Source organism: Coenobita brevimanus, chromosome 23 (assembly GCF_032717465.1).
Source record: "Coenobita brevimanus isolate Jiangsu-jjx chromosome 23, ASM3271746v2, whole genome shotgun sequence".
In the NCBI taxonomy this organism is placed as follows: domain Eukaryota; kingdom Metazoa; phylum Arthropoda; class Malacostraca; order Decapoda; family Coenobitidae; genus Coenobita; species Coenobita brevimanus.
In genome coordinates this window covers 46300833-46320107 of record NC_136976.1, presented here as the reverse complement: position 1 = coordinate 46320107, position 19275 = coordinate 46300833, and the positions used below count along the sequence as shown (strand labels likewise).

The window sequence follows — 19275 nt, the reverse complement described above, 5'->3', positions numbered from 1 at the left end:
ATCTGTACCAGGAACAAGTGCTGCCACACCACTGCCAGCATCACCACCTCAGGAATATCCCCACCCTGCCATGACGTCAACTACTCCAAGTAACCCTGCTGCTATGACTGTTGTACAGTTTTGGAAAAAGTACAACATGAAAAATTGTGTTGACAATATTGTGGCTGCCTGGGATAGTGTTAACGTGGCAACAATCAATCATGCCTGGCGCAAGCTAACTCCGTACTTCACCACTTCTCACCAACAAGATTCACTTCAGTGCCCTGAGGACAGCAGGCAGGCAACCTTGGCAGAACTTCAGAGGGTCCCAGGCTGTGAGGAGGTTGCAGAGGAGGCCTTAACAGACCTTGTGCAACGCCGAGAGGAGACCACCTTGGACGAAGCTGTTCGTCGAGTTGCTGCAGTTGACGAAGCGCAGGTAGAGGAGGTGAGAATGGCTGCTGCAGACTCCAATGCACCTCCAGCTCCCCCCCTGAAGATGCAGGATGTTACTGAGATCCTTCATGTTGTTGAAATTCTTAAGGAGGCCATGAACAGGGATCCTAATGAAATCCAACGCCAGGAAGTGATACATACCGTGGAAAACAGTGTGCGTTACTATGCTGATCTGTACAGGAGACACATTAACAAGAGGACTCAGACACTCATCACTAGCTTCTTCCAGCAAAAGGAGGAAGAGAGAAGAGTGCTAGAACAGGAAGCAGGACCTTCCATGGGTGTGGACTAGGATAGTGATTCTGAATGTGATTTCGAAGGATTTATGAGGAAGGTTGAGGAGGAGCAGCAGCCATTACCCATTAGTGACGCCAACAGCCATCTTTCGGGGAACCAGAAGGACTACCTACAGCCTCGGATATCACCTTCCATTCCCAGCAAGCCCACCAGCACTATCCTAAAAGGTTAGTTATCATTCATAGTACAGTAACATTTATTATAATTACAGTAGTACCAATATATGTAAAGGTATATGGTAGGTATTTAGGGTGACTTTTCCTTGGGTTGCTGACATAATTCATTTTTCCCCATAAGCTCTATTGTTAGTCCAACACGTTTTTGGTCCAACACGTGACCCATGCATGACAATATTACCGTGCTGGACGCAAGGGTACTGTATGTATGTATGTATGTATGTATGTATATACAGTATATATATATATATATATATATATATATATATATATATATTTACAGTACAATCCCAGTTAACCGGGTGGCTTGGGGAATTTACCTTCCCGGTTACAGATTTTTCCCGTATTTCTGATTTTCAAGTCAAATCTATACAAAGGCTATCACAGCAGTAAATACAGTTCAGGTACTCACCAGTCACATTAGGGGTTACACTAAGAGATTCCGCCTGAAAAACTGCCTTGTAAACACACACCATGGTCATAACGGACATGTGCAATGTCTAGCAATTTGCAGTACTGCAAGTTGCACCAGTCCATTGTTTACCGAATTACTGTATTCATTATATGTACTGCACTCATAAAAATTGAAAAATAAAATAAAGAAATAAAAGCTTGAACATTTATTAGTGAACTGATGATGTGTTAAGACTGCACTGTAGAACTATCACGACACCTGTGCCCCCACGTGAGTTTGTTTACGTTTCCGACTGTTCTTCTTCTTCCCCACTTGACCTCCATCACTCCACCCCTCACCCGCCACTCTGCTGTTTTGCAGAAAATAAAATAAATGATGTATGTATGAAATGCAGGCATATTATTTATTTATTTTTCTTCCAACAAAGTAAACTTTCATTCTTATTAACATTTATATTCAGCCATTAGTGTTTTATAATGTTCGCCTTTTTCAAGTCTGTTGCATATGTCCAGCTTCTGTTTCAAGGTAAGCACGATACGCTTACGTTTAGTTTGCACTTTAGGAATTTTGGAGTGTACAAATTACCGTCTATCAGTGGAACACAATAGCAAGAGAGCTTGTTTCCTGTCTGGTGGCAAAACGCAGACTGGTGATTTTTGGAGGGTGTGGAGGATGACTGAATTCAAGTAAGGGAAAGAGGGGGAGAGGAGGGGTGGTTAAGAGGATTTGCTAGGGATTTACATTAGCCGGAAATGCTTTCACCTCGCTTTGTCTGACTTCACCCAGCCTCGCGTGACACAATCAAACGGCGGTTTGGCGGTCCATTCAAATTGGTGCACAGTTATAACTTACTGACATTTTTACCAGCCCTTGAATTTTCCCGTTGTTCTGAGTATTCTGTTTGTCTGGATACCGGATAGCTGGGATTGTACTGTATATATATATATATATAGATATATATATACTGTATATATATATATATATACATACAGTAATCACTCCAATATCCGGAGTAATAGAGCCATCGGTAGGTTCGGTTATTGGTTTCTTCCGGATATTGGGCCCCAGCTTATGGACTTGTACTTATGGACCCTAACTCAGAGAAACACCTATACAACTCCCTCTGGACATGCATAGCACCTATTTAAGACCCAAATCACACCAATAAGGCACATAAATGACTGAAATAAATGCAAAAGAAACATAAAATGAGGGTTTAGAAGTATGTTCATACATTAATAAACATTCTGGTACTTATGGACCCTAACCTAGCCTAACTCTGAAAAACACATTCCTACTGCACATGCATGAGGTAAGTACAGTACGGTATGGAAAAAAGTACAGTATGAAACATTCTGGTAAGTATAGTATGGAAAAAAGTACAGTATGAAACATTCTGGTAAGTATAGTATGGAAAAAAGTACAGTATGAAACATTCTGGCTACTTACAGCAAGTCCCTGGCCACCTCGATGAATAACCACCTCCTCTCGGACTCTGACAGTAAGAACGATTTCCTGAAGCACTTGCAGTACACTCTTCCTGAAGTCTTGCACTGAACTTAGTCAATATCACACACAAGTCCGTTCTCTTCACAGTGTTCACTTTAGTCCAAATAATGTTCCATTTTAATTTAGTGTTGCACATTAACTTTTCCCAAGTTTTTTTTATTTTCCAAAGCCAAAACAAAGAAGGTTAGTTACGTTAAATTTCTTTTCTACTGAGTCTTTTCTCTCAACTTGAAAACCTTAACACACCACACTGTTTTTTTCACTGCACAACACTCAAAATTCCCGTGTGGTCTAGTGGAGAAGTTCTTGCTGTTTATTCACTGTCAGAGTCCGAGAGTATCACTGGCAGGCGACCAATGGGTGCACCGCTGGGTCGTGGTGATGGCGTACCGACTGCAGAAGACTCTGAGGAAAGCCGCAAACTCACATCGAGCGGTGACTCCACTGTAGCTGATGTGCTGGGCTGTGGCTCGGAGCATGAGGGCCTGTCTTGGGGAGGCAACGGAGTGGAGCCAGGGCTTGGCACAGCGGGGGTCTAGGGCCTGAAAAAACTGTCAATCGTTGACTGACGCAAGGACCGACGATTCTGGCGATTGATGATGCGCTGCCTGAAAGCATGCACTTCCTCCATGAGTCCCAAGGGCCCCATCTCCCTGTTGCAGTCCGGGTGTTCCAGGTAGTCTAGGACGAACTCTAGATGTTCCCGGAGTGCGCTCAGCTTGGGGATGGCTGGAGTAGTGTCCTGCTGAGAGGAGTCCGCATCATCGTCGCCTTCGTCGTCGGAATCTTCAAGTTCGGGATTGACACCAGCAACCGAAGACGTGATCTCGATATCAGACAACGTCTGATACCCAGGATCGCCCTCGTCATTGTCCAACCACTCACGTACATCGTCCACATCAACAACGTCGCCGTGCGTACGTAGCCGTGCATGGAAGTCATCCACGTCAAAGCCCAGAAAATCGTACTCCACATCTGTTCCGAGAAGCAGACGAGACCAACCATTTTCAAGAGTTTTCACAGGGACTTCCTTCCATGCACTAGCCCAGTTGTACAGCGCAGACTTGATGTTGTAGCGGCAAAGGTTTTCCAAAGTCCGCTTGCCTCGAGTGTCACGTCCTTCCCTGCGCTCGTCCTCGTCCTCGAGAACAACCATCACCTCGTCCAGGAACTTCCGACGGTAAAGGCGCTTTGTTGCCACGATCACTCCTTGGTCCATGGGTTGAATAAGAGCAGTCGTATTAGGTGGCAGAAACATGCACCTAATACGGCCATTCTCAGCAACCAAGTCCTTGTCGCACGGGTGGGCAGGTGCATTGTCGAGCAGAAGGAGAGCCTTTACCTGGTCGCGAGGGATTCCCAGTGTCTTCGTCTGGTACTGGATGACCTCCTTGACGAAGTGACGGTGAATCCAGTCTTTGGAAATCACAGCTGTGAACCATGCTTTCAAAGAATGGTACCATACGACAGGAAGGACATCCATCACCCCACGAAGGCACCGAGGCTGCTTTGCACGGCCAACAACAACGGGCTTAAGCCGGTGCATGCCGTTAGCACTGGCACAACACAAAGCAGATATCCGTTCCTTAGAAAGCTTGCGGCCAGGTACACGCTTCTCAGTCTCCTCGACTAGAGTGTTCGTTGGCAGCGAGCGACAGAATAGGCCAGTTTCGTCTGCGTTATAGACTTGACCGAGAGTGAGGCCCTCCCTGTTGATCAAGCCTTTCACCTTGTGCCGAAACGTCAACTCCATCCTCGTTAGCGTCCAATGCTTCGCCATGTGCTTTACGGTTAGTAAGGCCATGTCGCAACTTGAACGCGAAGAGCCAACCCTCGGATGCCTTGAAGTCTAGGGCGTCGTGAAGCCTTGCAAACTTCTCAGCAGCAGAGTTCAGCTCCGTTCCACATACCATCACACCAGCTGCACGTTGCTGTCGGTACCAAATCAATGTGGATCGGTCGATTTCTGCAAACTTGGGGGTAAACATAACCCTCCTTTCCACGTTGCGTTTGCTTCTCGACGAGAAGTCAGCCGTGTACTGCATGAGTTTGTCTCGGGAACGTTTGATATCCAACAAAGTCGACCGGGCCAGGTTATACTCGCGGAGAATGCGTGAAGAAGACCAACCCGCATCAACTTTCTCCAATATCTCCCTCTTCTTTTCCAGAGTCAACACCACTCTCTTCCTTTTCTCAGGTGGCGGGGCCATCATCACACACACTAAGAGGAGGGCCGAGAGCAGCAGGAGGCCTTGCAGCAAGTACGGCACCACCACAAAAGCGAGCACATGGGCAGCCATTGCGAAGAGCGTAGGTCCAGTCGCGGTGAGAGACAGGCGGGAAGTGGGGAGGATGCAGCGGCGCTCTATCGGATGTCGGAGGAATGACGAACCAAAACAATGCTCTCCCGCGGCGCGCGCAGCAAGTTCAAATTACGGATGGCAAAAAATTGTTTTTTTTTTTTTTTTTTTTTTTTTTTTTTTTTTTTTTGGGTTTTCGGACCATTTTGGGAATGTTGGATCCCAGGACGATAAGGTCCGGGTAGTGGGGATGTTTGGTTATTGGGCGTCCGGATATTAGAGTGATTACTGTATATATATACCCCTGGGGGTAGGGTTTTTTTTCAAGAATACTCCCCCAGTATCCCTGCTTGTTGTAAAAGGCAACTAAAAGGGTTGGGGGAGGGTTAGTGCCCCTCCCCGGAAAACAACTAACTAAAAAAACAAACAAGAAGCCTCGGACAAGGACTGACCAAACGATGATGACCCAGGACCGGACAAAGGACTTGGTGATGGCTACGTGGAATGTAAGAGGAGCAAATGATGAGGTGAAAGAGAGAGAGATTGTCCAGGTGCTTGAGGGTGCAAAAGTGGATGTATGTGGAATGACTGAAACAAAATGGAGAGGAGAAAGTGTGAGAGAATGGGAGTATGGATGGGGTATATGTGCAGGGATTGAGGTGTCTGGCAATAGATAGATAGATAGATATGGTAGATGGAGTGAACAGTTATGCAAGTCTGTTTGCTGATGATGTAAAGATCTTGAGGAAGGTAGAGGTTGAGGAGGATTGTAAAATGCTGCAGGAGGATCTGGATAGGATACATGATTGGAGCCGGACGTGGGAAATGAAATTTCATTCATTCATTGCCAGACGCCATATATCCCAAAAGGGGTGGCCAAGGGCTCAGAGTTAATTGTTTTACAGGGAGGGGCACTAATCCTCCACCAACCCCACTTGACAGGTAGGGATGCCAACAGCATCTGGTGTTCCCAGGCGGTCACCCATCCAAGTACTAACCAGACCCAACGTTGCTTAACTTCGCTGATCAGACGGGAAGTGGTGTACTCAACGTGGTATGGCCGTTAAAAATGTAAACTATTGGAAATGGGTAAAAGTACCAGGAGGCCATCACTGAATTATTTGTTGGGTAATGAATTAATCACAAAAATGAGAGAAGAGAAAGATTTGGAAGTGCTGGTCCAAGATAGTTTGTCACTGAAAAACACATTAACAAGACAGTTAGAGAGACGTACAAGCTCTTGACTAACATAAGAGTAGCATTTCATTATATGGATGAGGTGATGAAAAAATTGATAGTGGCCATGATCCGCCCCAGGTTAGAATATGTAGCAGTAGTGTGGTCCCCACAAAAAGGAAGATATAAACAAGATTGAGAGAATACAAAGAACAGCAACCAAGATGGTCCCCAGTCTGGCAGATCTGTCAAACAGAGAGAGGCTGGAAAAGCTGGATTTGCCTTCCTTAGAGGAAAGGAGAAAGAGGGGAGACATGATTGCAGTGTTCAGGACCATGGTGGGAGTAGATAAAATTGACAAAGAAGATCTGTTTTTATGGGATAAGAGAGCAACAAGAGGATACGGAATGAAATTGAAAAAGTCAAACTGCTCGAAGGATATCAAGAAATATAGCTTTCCTTATAGAAGTATAGACTTATGGAATAGCCTGGACAAAGAAATCGTCCAGTCTAAAAACTTAAACAAGTTTAAAGTTATATTTGACTTACTGAGAAACAGCGACGGGAACCCACGAGCATAGCACATTTCGTGTATATCACAATTAGGTATACAGTATTAGGTAAAAGCCTTAAATATTTGGAACGATTTAGACAAAAAGGTGGTGCAGGAGAAAAACATTCATGTGTGTAAAAGTAGACTACATAAATGTGGAAATGGAGACAGGACAACACGAGCATTGCTCAAATCCTGTATACAGTAATCCCTCCAATATCCGACGTAATAGAGTCATAGGCAGGTTCGGATAGTGGTCATGTCCGGATATTGGGCCCCAGCTTATGGACTTGTACTTATGGACCCTAACTCAGAGAAACACCTATACAACTCCCTCTGGACATGCATTGCACCTATTTAAGACCCAAATCACACCAATAAGGGACATAAAAGACTGAAATAAATGCAAAAGAACCATAAAATGAGGTTTTAGAGGTGTATATACAATATGAAACATTCTGGGTACTTACAAGTCCCTGGCTCCTGGACTGGTTTGAACCGCCAGTTTGCAGTCCACAGTTAATCCTCTGCACTCTATATTCTAATTTCTTAACACTGCACAACACTGTAAATTCCTGTGTGTTCTAGTGGCGAGGTATTGCAGTTTATTCACTGTTTATTCACAAAAAACAAGCACCTGTGGCTTGCACTGCTATGAGCATCTGCTCTTGATCGGAGTTAGACTGTGACTGTTGATGATGGCGGGGTAACAGAGTTGCCAGATCGCAACAGCCACATTACCAATCTCCTCAACTTTCATTACCAAATTTAACTTTTCATTACCAAATTCGTAAAGCTAGCATTTATTCTTCACTAGGATTATATATACAAGTGGAAATACATGCAATCACTCTCCTTATAATTAACACCATGATGATTATTTTCACGCTATGTAGGGTAGCAGATTAATCAGAGAGAGCAAACAATCCACCATCTCCATCCTGTGTATCCTCATGCATGTGAAAAATCCATTTGGTAATGCATTATTCTGATTCATTACCTAACGAATTTTTCATTACCAAATTGACCCACACTTGGTAATGTAAAATACCAAATGGTAACCCTGACAGGGGAGGGGGGAGGAAGGAAGGGGTGAAGGGACCAGGGTGTAACAGCTGTTCAGCGCCAGGTGGCAATTTCAAATTACGGGAGGGAAAAAAGTCATTTTTTTTTCGAATTTTTTGCGGTTTTTGGCCCACTTTGGGAATATTGGATCCCAGGACGATTATGTCCGGATATTGGGCGTTCGAATATTAGAGGGATTACTTACAAATAGGTAAATACAGCTCAACACTGTTATCAACATACGGCAAAGCTTGGGACTTTCCATAATCATAGAGTTATATGAACAGAAACAAAGTGTTCAAAGTGTAACACTGTGATGGTTAAATGAGGACAAGCACTACTGGCAGTGCTGCAATACTCCACTGCAGTCAGAACCACTTGCACTCCAGGCCATGGCCGACTCACTTATCGCCTCCAAATAACTGGGCATAACCAAACTGATGAGAACACTGAAGCAGCAATGGCTTCCTAAGTAGGTGCCTGGCATAGTTTTGCGTGGTTTTCAAGGTTAAGTTTTTTGAAGAACATTCATTGTGCTGAGTTGTCTACCAGATTAAGCAGTGTGTGTGTGTGTGTGTGTGTGTGTGTGTGTGTGTGTGTGTGTGTGTGTGTGTGTGTGTGTGTGTGTGTGTGTGTGTGTGTGTGTGTGTGTAGACGACTGTTCTTATCTTTACAAGAATGAGTCAAGCTTGTGCTATCCCATGTTTTGAACAATTTTTATCATACATATCTTTAAATTTATGAATAGTTTTGGCACACATTATATCTTTTGGTAGTGCATTCCACTGATCAACTGCTCTATCTAGGTAACTGAATTTCCTTACATCTTTGTCACCTCTCTTTAATGCAGCTTTTTGCAGTGTCCTCTTGCTGCTGCTTCCCCGTAAGTTATATACTCATTTATGTCTATTTTCTCTTTCCCTATGATGCATTTATAGAGCATAATCATGTCTCCTCTTTTTCTTCTATCTTGTAATGTTGGTTGGTTAAGTTTTTCTAGTCTTTCTCCATAACTTAGATCCCTTAAGCTTGGTGCCAATCTTGTAGTGGCCCTTTGTACCTTTACAATCTTATCTTTGTGTTTTTTGAGATGTGGATTCCAGACTACAGATGCATACTCCAGGGTTGGTCCAATGAATGATGTGATTATCTTTCTAAGCATGTCTTCATTTATATATGTGAATGCTACTCTCATTAGCAAGCAGTGTGTAACTACATCTTCCATACTTTCTCAATGATGTGGTCAGTCGGAGACAGTCTGTTACTGATAATCACTCCTAGGTCCTTCTCCATTTTTTATATGTGTAGGGTTGAACTTCCCAGCTTATACTCACTGTCTGGTCTTTTTTCACTTTTACCAAACTTCATTACATGGCACTTGTCCACACTAAATTCCATTTGCCATCTACTGCTCCATTCATAAAGCTTATTTAATTCTTCTTGTAGCTCTCTGCAAGAGCCTATGTTTTTAATTCTCCTTTATATTTTTACATCATCAGCAGACATATTTAGATAGATTCCATTTCCAATGATCCCGTCCATTTCATGTACTTAAACACACTCACATTCTCCATTTCCTCCCCATCCAATCTCACTACATTCACTGACTACAATTCTCTCAAAGACCATCACTTTACTCTTCCCTACATTCACCTTTAGATTCCATTTCTTACACACACTCCCAAACTCATCCACCAAGCCTTGCAACTCCCCTTCATCTTCACTTAACAAAACAGTATCATCTGCAAACAACAGTTCAGGGAGTTTCCAAACACTACCCTCTCTCACTAAGGCCACTCCAACATCCACTGCCCTACCTTGTATCTCTTTTATAACTCCATCCATATACAGACTGAACAACCATGGAGACACGACACATCCTTGTTTCAATCCAACCTTCAAACAGAACAATTCACTCAGTTCACTATTCACACGCACTGCAACCTTAGCACTCTCATACATATTCTTCATGGCCTTCAACAACTTCCTATCTACTCCATATATTCTTAACCCTCCGAGGGACGTTGACGCCAATTGTGTTCTTTGTTGTTTGGCATATAAACGCACATATACAAGAATTGTGTTGTTAAGCACAAAAAAACACTGTCAAAAGGAAAGTTTTCAGCCAATTTGTGTCAAATTTTGGTGCGTTCCAGTGGGTGCGTCTCTCTTCCAAGATAAACACTTGGCAACACTGTGACTGCTCTGATGAGACAATGCACAGCAGAAAAACCTCACTATCTCACAACCAGGTGGGCTGAAGGGTAACACTGCTGTCAGTCATCCCTTTAAATCCGCCATTTTCCCCCTCCCACCCGAGGCAGAAGCCATTATTGAAATATTGTGATTGTACAGTGTTTCTGACTATAATGTGAAGTGATTGTGTCTATGGAACATAGATATATAGTCTGTAAAGCGTTGGGGCCCGTTATCAACAGTTAGGCCTAGAGGCAGGAGTGTGGTTTGTTATAACGGAGTTTCCACTCTGCTTCACCCTGCCCATAAATGATGTGAGTATTTTACCTTTATAATGAAGCCAGTACTTATATTTTGTGAGACATATAGTGCCTGGATTAATGAAATAACTGACCTACCATAGCTGGCATTATGTACACCATAGAGATATGCCATAGTCGCTAAGGAAACAAGCGGTAACGTACGCCACAGAGTCAGGAAGGGAATAACAAAGGAGGTTGGGATGAAATCATGTGATAGTGTTTTACACTGCATATGGTTTAGTGTGAAATATACGTATAAAATTGTGCAGCGAGTGTTCGTCGAGAAATATTGCATGCACTGACTGACTTGCTCAAACCTAGCGCAAGTATCAGAGACAACAAATACACCACACAATCACAGACTTCAGCTAAACGGTATTGTACCAATCTTAGACAGTGCTATATTGTGTATGGTTTAGTGTGAAACATATGTATAAAATAGTGCGGTAAGTGTTCACCGAGAAATATTGCATGCATTGACTGACTTAGCAAAAACCTAGCACAAGTATCAGAGACAACAAATATGCCACACAATCACAGACTTCAGTGAAAAGGTATTGTACCAATCTCAGACAGTGCTATATTACATATGATCTAGTGTGAAACATATGAATAAAATAGTGCAACGAGTGTTCACTGAGAAATATTGCATGCATTGACTGACTTAGTGATAACCTAGCACTAGGATCAGAGACAAGAAATATGCCACACATATATACGTATGTCGTGCAGTGAATGTTCGTGGAGAAATCTATTATGTGCATCGCATGTGTAGTGCAAGGAGGAGAACAAAATACGCCCCCCCCACACACACACACACATACACGCACACATCACCGACAGAGACGGAGCTCTTCCTCGATCATGGGGTAATAATCGCTGAATCAGCGACGAAAAGAAGGCCAGCCTATTTGTGATTATGTTAATGAGTGCGTGAGTGGTGGTCCTGTCATACAGTAATTTAAAAAAATGCAGTTTTGGTCATAAAAAGAACAAGATATAGTGAAAACAGAAAGTCTCCATATGGCTGAATCATGGCAGAAAGGGACGGTGCATTGTTTACAATCGGCGAGAGAGAGTTTGAGGGCTTCTGTGAAGAGGATGTGGGAAACGGAAGCATTAAGTTGAACCAAACAAGAATAGCAGGTGTAGAGAAAACAGCGGAGAGGAATGTCCAGGAGATAAAAAAGGTCCCATCCATTGCCAGACGCCACAATCCCGCAAGGGGCGGCCGCTTGACCCCGAGTTACCTGTTTTAAGGGGAGGGACACTAACCCTCCACCAACCCACTTGTTGACACGTAGGGAGCACGTTATCGGCAGTAATTAAAGAGTTACAGGAACGGACCATAGAGCAGGAAAACGAGATCAAAAGTTTACGGAATAAACTGGAAAAAATTTGTAAACGCAGTGACGAACAAGAAAGAGAAGTTACTGAATTAAAAGTGAACAATGAATCAGCCTCTAATGAAATAAAAGAGCTTAAGAGGGAGAATAAGAGATTGGAAGAGGAAAGAGACAGGATGAAAAGCAAACTAGATGAGTATGAATCCAAATCAAGTATACAGGACGAGCACATTAAGGAAATCAAGGAGCAACATAAGGGGTGGAAGTAAATTCAGGAAGATGAAACTGTAAATATGAAAGAGATTATAGAACAACAAAGCAAGGAAAAGGTGGAGAGGGAAGTGGTTAGGGTGCTGAGAAGTACAGAATCTTCAGTTAGGGATGTAGCAGATAATAGTAAATGTGTTATAATTTCAGGAGTTAAAGAAAAATGTATGACAATAAGATCAGAAAGAGAAAGAGAAGAACTGAGTAAGGGTAAAGATATTATATGAGTAGTCATGGAGGAAAACAACGAAGCTCAAGAAGAGACTGAAGAGGTGTTTAGGTGAGGAAAGTTCGAGGAAGGAGGGGCAAGGCCACTGAAGGTAAAGTTTAAGTCCCAGACAACAGTAAATGAAATTATCAGTAGAACATGGAAATTATCAGACAAGGAAGGGTTCAAAAATGTTTGGATAAGGACAGATGCAAATGAGGAAGAAAGAGCTAAAATAAAGGAATTAGTAAAGGAAGCAAAGGTAAAAAACAAACAGAGAATGGAGGAAGTGAAGACTGTGTTTTATTGGAGAGTCATGAATCAGAAATTAAGGAAATGGAACCGGCAGGGAGAAGGAGAAAAGAGGGTATAAAAAAACAAAAAAAATAATTGGAAGGTGGCATATACTAATGTTGATGGTTTAATATCGACAGGACTACTGTAGAAATTAATGATTTTTTGACGGTACATGAACCTGATGTCATGTACTTTGTAGAGACCAAGTTAAGAGAAGATATTGATGTTCATACGGGAGATGGTAAATACAAACCGTGGAGAAGAGACAGAAAAGAAAAAACGGAAGGAGGAGTGATGATAGCAGTGCAGAACAACATAAATGTAGATAACGTGGAAATGGGAGAAGGCACGGCTGAAGTGATAAATATGAAATTAGAAACTGGAGAGAATAGGAAGAGAGATATGGCAGTAGTGTATGTTCCCCCTAAGACAAGAGCGTGGAGTGATGATGAATACCAGGAAATGCTGTCAGACATGGCTAGTTATTTACAGAAAATGATTGAGAAAAGCAACAATATAATTTTAATGGGTGACTTCAATTATAAAGAGGTGAACTGAGAGGAATGGGACTCAGGAGGCAGCGAAGATTCGTGGTGCACTATATTATTAAATATTACAATGAACAATGTGATGACGCAATGGGTCAAAGAAGAGACACGGTTCCGAGGTGAGGACACACCAGCAAGACTAGATTTACTGTTTACCAAAGAACCCGATGTAATAGAATCCTTGAAATATCTGTGTCCTTTTGGAAAAAGTGATCATGTGGTTAATGAGTTCCAGATGATAACAGGGAACGTGGAACCAAGAGATGAGCTTTATAGGCAGGGAAGATATGACTTTGGGAAAGCAAACTTTACAGGATTGAGAAAATTTTTCAAAAATGCAGATTGGAGAAAATTCAGAGAAACAAGAGAGATACAGAGGAAATGGGATATTTTTCTAGGCCTCTATAATTCCGGAGTGGAGAAATTTGTACCAAGAGTAATGGGGAAAGAAAACAGGAAAAAGGAGTGGTTTAATAGAAGGTGTTTGACAGCAAAAAAAGAGAGACACGGCGTGGAACAACTGGAGAAAGAGAGGTAACAACAGAACAAAGGAAGAATATAAAAGATGTAGAAATGAATACACAAGAATACGTAGAGAGGAAGAAAGGAATTTTGAAAAAGGTATAACAGACAAATGTAAGGATAAACCCAAACTGTTATACAGATTTGTCAATGGCAAACTGAAACAAAAGGAAGGAATCACCAAACTGAAAGTAGAAGGAGAGGTCTATAAAGATGCGGCAATGCAAGCAGAAATAATGAACAAATGTTTCCAATCAGTTCTCACTAATGAAAAGGAATTTGTAGAAGAGGAGGGAGTTACTAGAAATGTACCGGTAGTGATAAAAGTTATAAAGTACAGGAAGTGTATAAATTACTGGAAACTCAAGATGTAAGGAAAGCCCCAGGACCAGATGGAATCCGTAATTGGGTACTTAAGGAATACAGAGAACAACTGGCAGATAAGATTCACAGTTTAATTGTGTGTTCTCTGGAAGGGGGGAAAGTGCCTCAAGAATGGAAGAGGGCAAATGTGGTACTGATTTAAAAGGGAGGAAACATGGAAGAACCCCTGAATTATAGACCAGTGGCCCTAACCAGCATGGTCGCAAAATTGTGCAAAAGAATTCTGAAAGATAGATGGATAAAATATCTGGAAGAGATGAATATTTTGGCTGATAGTCAGTTTGGATTTAGAAGTGGAAGGTCATGTGTTTCCAACGTATTGAGTTTTTACTCGAGTGACTGACGTGCTACAGTAAAGAGATGGTTGGGTGGATTGTGTATACATATTTAGATTTGGAGACGGCCTTTGACAAGGTACCCCATAAGAGACTAATGTGGAAACTAGGGTCCTTCCAATTTATCCAGATAGTTTGGGCGTTGTCCCTCACGGGAGTTCCCCTTCGAGCGACGCTGCCGAATCTGTACCAAAACACACCTCTCTGTCTCATGTCAGCTATTTACTACTTCTAAATGAAATTTATTTACAGTATATATATATAATATTCTCTAATATGGCTATATAGTGTAAGAAAATGCCTATTGTTTTTAATAAACAATGACTTTTTATAAATACCTCAACACTTGGCAATGTTCCTTTCCAACATTGTTGCGCTTGTAGGTGAGTCAGTGAGGGTAGGTCAGGTGTCAATCCACAGGTCACTTTCTCTGACCGCCATTAAAAGATACCGTAAGCTCCTACCCCTACTACTCGCCCTCGTCTGCTCCACAATCGAGAAAAAGAACTTATTTACAGCGTAAATAAGTATTTTTTAGAAGAGAAGGCAAACAGGGGACCTATAATTGATCCCTCAAAAGCTGTTGCTCGAACAGCAAAGGCCACCAACATGAGTGAAGTAACAGTCACACGAATTTGCTCTTCTTTCAAACAAGCCAGCATTACACAAAAGTCACCAGAACAAAGTATAATAATTCATAAAACCGTATAGACTTTTTATAGAAATAAATCACCATAAACTGTAGATTTTATATGCAGAGAGAGAGACAGAGACAGAGACAGGGACAGACAGACAGACAGACAGACAGACAGATGAAGTCAGGAGGCTTTTCCTCAAATTCTAATAATTCATAAAACCGTATAAACTTTTTATAGAAATAAATCTCCATAAAATGTTGATTTTATATGCAGAGAGAGAGAGAGAGAGAGAAAGAGAGAGAGAGAGCTGGGAGTGAGGGTTAACCCTTGTCTCTAATCTGATAATTGGCCCAGTAGAAACTGTGGCAAAGTCTCACGTAGGGGAAGTCCCGTGAGGGACAACGCCTAAACGATCTGGATAAATTGGAAGGGCCATAGAACATATAGGAGGACTGAAGGGGAACCTCCTGGAATGGATGACAGACTTTTTGAGAGACAGACAAATGAGGATAGTAATAAAGGATAATATGTCTGGATGGAGGGAAGTAACAAGTGGAGTCCCACAGGGCTCGGTGTTGGCACCAGTAATGTTCCTGATTTACGTAAATGATATGGTAGATGGAGTGAACAGTTATGCAAGTCTGTTTGCTGATGACGCAAAGATCTTGAGGAAGGTAGAGGTTGTGGAGAATTGTAAAATGCTGCAGGAGGATCTGGATAGGATACACGAATGGAGCCGGACGTGGGAAATGAAATTCAATGCAAAGAAATGTAAAATATTGGAAATGGGTAAAAGTACCAGGAGGCCATCATTGAATTATTTGATGGGTAATGAACCAATCACAAAAGTGAGAGAAGAGAAAAATTTGGGTGTGCTGGTCCAGGACAGTTTGTCACCTGAAAAACACATCAACAAGGCAGTTAGAGAGACTTATAAACACCTGACTAATATAAGAGTAGCTTTTTATTATATGGATGAGGAGATGATGAAAAAATTGATAGTGGCCATGATCCACCCCAGGTTAGAATATGCAGCAGTAGTGTGGTCCCTACACAAAAAGAAAGATATAAACAAGATTGAGAGAATACAAAGAACAGCAACCAAAATGATCCCCAGATCTGTCATACAGAGAGAGGCTGGAAAAGCTGGAGTTGCCTTCCTTAGAAGAAAGAAGAAAGAGAGGCAACATGATTGCAGTGTTCAGGACCATGATGGGAGTAGATAAAATTGACAAAGAAGATCTGTTTTTATGGGATACCAGAGTAACAGGAGGACATGGGATGAAACTGAAGAAGCCAAGCTGCTTGAAAGATATCAAGAAATATAGTTTTCCTTATAGATGTACAGACCTGTGGAATAGCCTGGACAAAGAGATCATCCAGTCTAAAAACTTAAACGAGTTTAAAGCTAAATTTGATTTATTGAGAAATGGAGACAGGACCCCACAAGCGTAGCTCATTTCCCGTACATCACAATTAGGTAAATACACACACACACACACACACACACACACACACACACACACAAACTGAATCTACCAACACAACAGGAGAGAAGGAAAAGAGACATAATTATGCTATATAAATGCATCTCAGGGAAAGAGAAAATAGACATAGCCTAAATGAATATATAATCTATGGGGAAGCATCAGCAAGAAGACACCAAAAACTACATAAAAAGAGAGGTGATAATATGGCAATTGATCAGTGGAATGCACTACCGACTGAAATAGTGTGACAAACTATTAAAAAATTTAAGGATATGTATGATAAAAATGGTTTAATAGACAGGACAGTACAAGCTTGACTCATTCCTGTAAAGATACACTTAGCTACATAAGCACACACACACACACACATTCTCTCTCTCTTTCCTCCGCATCCCACAGAATGCTGCATCAGTCTCTGGGTGACCAGCATCGTGACAGGAGCCATAACAGAGCATTTATTGAGAAAAAGGGCCATTTAGACCTAGCTGTATGTTACTGTGTACAGCTATGCGGCCGACTGATGCTCTATATTTAACGATCTTTGTTCGAAAAAAGCCACGATGCCTGGAAAATTACCGAACAGCATAGTGTTTGGCTTCAGCCAACTATCGGCTTTAATGTCAAAGGTCTGGTACCAATTATGGTACCAATTAGTTCATAATATCGAGGGTGTACTGTTTTAGTGAAAAATGAAACTTGTGATGCTCAACTTGCAGCCTGCTATAATAAAATAATAAACACCAAGGCAGTATGTTAGAGCTGGATGAAAATAAACAGTTTGGATAATTCACAAGATTCTAAGCTGTCAGTAAGAGGAAGAACATACGAGGAGTGGATTAGCATAAGGCCGTAAACGCCATTTTTTTAAAAATGAGAAAATCAACCCCAAAGTTAGAGAAGTGTCACACAAAATCTATAAGGGCTATCAAAGTAGGATTTTCAACCATACTGCTATGATCACATGGCCATAAATCTGTTCTCCTGGGATAAAGGAAGGACTGAGGAAGAGAATGTTATACCTAACTACATATTGGCCGCAGTGGCGTTTCCAGCCTTATGCTAATCCACTCCTCATACACGCTAACCCTTAACTGAAGAAGGAGATTCCAAAACACGAACGAGCAATGTCCACGGTGTGGCTTTGAGACAGAAACACTGGAACACTTCATGCCTGATTGTACTGAACTTCATTCATTCATTGCCAGACGCCATGTATCCCAAACGGGGTGGCCAAGGGCTTAAAGTTAATTGTTTTACAGGGAGGGGCACTAATCCTCCACCAACCCCACTTGACGCGTAGGGAGAACGCCAACAGCATCTGGTGTTCCCAGGCAGTCACCCATCCAAGTACTAACCAGACCCAACGTTGCTTGGATGGGTGACCGCCTGGGAACACCAGATACTGAACTTGATGATATAAAATACACACACACAAATAAGGCAAGTGGGAGCCACTGCAAAGGCATATCCCATGCCTGCTACTAGACTTCACTAGCAGCAGTCTAGGAATTCCCCCCCCTTGTTAGGTACTGTACCCACTTTTGGTATTCTCTGGTTTTTCTTTTTCTTTTTTTCGTTTTGATTTTTTAATAGTCACTTGTCAGAAATGCCTGTTTTTGCTGCAAGAGGTGGAAATAAATATAAGCATTAAAAACATTCACAGCACATGTGAAGGGGTGAGTTAATATTTTTAAAAATCAAAAGCTTTAACAGTTTGGGCAAATACAGTACACAACCTAAAAAAAAAAAAAAAAAAAAAAAAAAAGAAGTATACCTGTGGCAAAGTAGTCGGTAACAAAATCTTCTTGGATGACAAATTTTTGCTACGGTAAAAGGTTTCTTGACAGACCAAAATACCTGACAGAGTAACTGTTCATTTTATCTAATTCTTTGAGTACACCTGTAAAACCGACGTCAAACTAAACTACATCAGGTAGCCTAGGCCTAGTAAGGAAATGTGATGAAGTGTCAGATTCAGCTGCTTTCTGGGCAACAGGCCTGGGTTACAAGCCATACTCCTGCCTGCCTGATTGTACTCGCATTACTGTACTGCCAGACAATATTACTTGGCCATGGGCGGCCCCCACCTGACCAGTGATGTTCTAACGAGCGTTATTCTATCTAGCAAATCACACGGCCTACAGTATTTTTGGAGTTTTTACTAACCCAACAGCCTACCCACTTTACCTGAACAGTCTCCAGTCCCAAAATAGAGTATTGGCCCTAAAACAGTTTTTAGAACAAAAGCCAACAGAAGTTTTAGACATCCAACCAATACCGATACCGAATGGTTCCACAATACATACATTACCATTTACACTAGCCAGTGTAGCAATGAAGGCAATGTATATGTTAAATGTACAGTAAAATATTTTGCGAAAAGCAAAAACAGCTTACACAAGGGTAAAAATTGAATTACCTAACAACGACGCAAGATTCAAACCCAAGCACCACCAGCCGCTGTGTTCTCTCTTATATACGGATCATACAACATCAAAATTATCTCATTAAAAAAAAAGACTAAATATCAATTTATGGCTCTAATGACAAATGTTTCTAAAGATACTCACTAATGGAATTAAAGAAAAAATATATACGTATAATCCACAAGATGTATAAAAAAAAATAATTTATGTGAATAAGGGAAGATATGGCGGGAGGTTACAAAATTTGAAAGTGGTGGTTTATGTCAAAGTTTTAATTCTAATTAAGAGCGAAATGCAGACATGTGCACTGGTATGTCCCAATCGATATTTGAGCATCTGCCCGACTGCCTTTTTTTTTTATTTCTAAGAAGTGTTCTTTTTATTTTTTAT

At 41.7% G+C, this 19275-nt stretch overlaps 1 non-coding gene across 1 annotated transcript; it reads right to left on the bottom strand.

Annotated features, from left to right (window-relative positions):
- Window positions 1-6081: 6081 nt before the first annotated feature.
- On the bottom strand, window positions 6082-6200 carry LOC145393084 (5S ribosomal RNA). Its single transcript, XR_013896102.1, has one exon. It is a non-coding gene; the product is annotated as a 5S ribosomal RNA (ribosomal RNA).
- Between the last annotated feature and the right edge of the window lie 13075 nt (window positions 6201-19275).